Source organism: Megachile rotundata, chromosome 2, assembly GCF_050947335.1.
Source record: "Megachile rotundata isolate GNS110a chromosome 2, iyMegRotu1, whole genome shotgun sequence".
Classification (NCBI taxonomy): Eukaryota; Metazoa; Arthropoda; class Insecta; order Hymenoptera; family Megachilidae; genus Megachile; species Megachile rotundata.
The window spans coordinates 17,375,051-17,376,909 of record NC_134984.1 but is presented as its reverse complement, the minus strand read 5'-3'; positions in this window follow the sequence as shown (position 1 = coordinate 17,376,909).

The following is a 1,859-nucleotide window of genomic DNA, read 5'->3' as shown; positions in this document are numbered from 1 at the left end:
TGTAGAGTGTTGGACGTTAGGGAGGTAGGGATTTGGGGGTGGAGGAATTTGGGGATATAAGAATTTGGGGGTGTAGAAATTTGGAAATGTAGGAATTGGGGGATGTAGGGATTTGGGGATGTGGGAATTTGGGGATGTGGGAATTTGGGGATAAGGGAATTTGGGGATGTGAGAATTGGGGGATGTGGATACTTGTCACACATATACAAATCCATGTTTCGTTTACCACTATAAATATTCCAAGGCAAAACGTTAATTTGCCCAATAATATATGCAGCACACCGAATCTCAAATGAAGTTCAGAAGTGACTTACCGGATCGTTGAGATTTATTGGGGGTGGGAATACTGCGCCAGTTTCGCCAACGATGTCCCTTATAAATCACTGTCGTCGAATATTATTTAGTTGGTGCGGGAGGGTCGGCCTGTTCCCCTTTGCTGGCGGACTCCATCTTAGCGGCAGCAAAGCGGAAAAAGACACACCCTCGGCCAACACTCCTGCCACTCGAAAAATCCTCTTACAAAATGAACGAGGTGATGGTTGGATATTGTTGTCTTCTGTTTCTCTTCTCACTTTGAACATTCCGGGTACTGTGACGATTGAAGCAAATGGATGTTTTGGAACTGTTGTGGAATTTTAGGAAGCTAGGAGTTTAGAGGAGGGGGTGAATTTTGGGATTTGGAAATTTTGAGGTTTGAGGTTTGAGGATTTGGGAATTTTGGGAGTTGGAGAGTTGGAGTATCGGGCATTTGGGAATTGAGAAATTGAGAAATTGGGGATTTAGGTATTGGGGATTTGGGAGTTGGGGATTTGGGAGTTGGGGATTTGGAAGTTGGGGATTTAGGTATTGGGGATTTAGGTATTGGGAATTTAGGTATTGGGAATTTAGGAATTGGGGATTTAAGTATTGAGGATTTAGGTATTGGGGAGTTAGGTATTGGGGAGTTAGGTATTGAGGATTTAGATATTGGGGAGTTAGGTGTTGGGGAGTTAGGAATTGGGGATTTACAAATTGGGGATTTAGGAATTGGGGATTTAGGAACTAGGAACTTAGGAATTGGGGAGTTGGTAGTTGGAATTCATGGAATTGGACATTTGAGAATTGACAAATTAGGAAATTAGAAAATTCAGGTACTAAAAGTTTAGAAATCGGGAAATTAGGTATTAGAGATTTAGGAATTGGGAAGTTATGTATCGAGGATTTAGAGATATGAAAATTTAGGTATTTGGAAATTGTAGATTTGGTGTTTTAGGAAATCTGAAATTATAAAAATTCTATTGCAAATATACAAATGTAATACCTTAGAAATTTTGTTAATTTGCAATTTAAAAATGAAGTACGTACGAATTCATAAAATAAAAATATTTCAAAGTCCAGCCCATTATAAATATAGAAATTAAAACATTTACAGACCTTAATAAAGATTTTCGAAGTTAATAATTTTGAGACCTAAAAAGTTCCAAAAATTATACCAATTAATTTGTATCTCCGCAAATTCATAAACATTCAAATAAATATCTACACACTCGTTAGCGAAGTCTCCGTCTCCCGTGACAAGAAAATACGAAATCCCATATCGTGCGCAAAATACGTGGTCATCAAACTGTTAACAGTATCCTCGGCGAACAGTACATTCCTTTTTCCCACAATGTCGTATTTATACTTAACATATTATCTCATGTTATTGTCTCCAGCCTGCTGTCCTCGTTCCCCCATAAACTATCTCACTATACGGCTAACCTAAGTACGTTTCACTCTCAATCTTCTAATACATCTGATTGTTCGTTTTTCTAAGGAAAAGCCGGGTCGTATAACCCCTCTGAACGTATATATTTCATCTGTCAGCGAAGCTTGTAGTT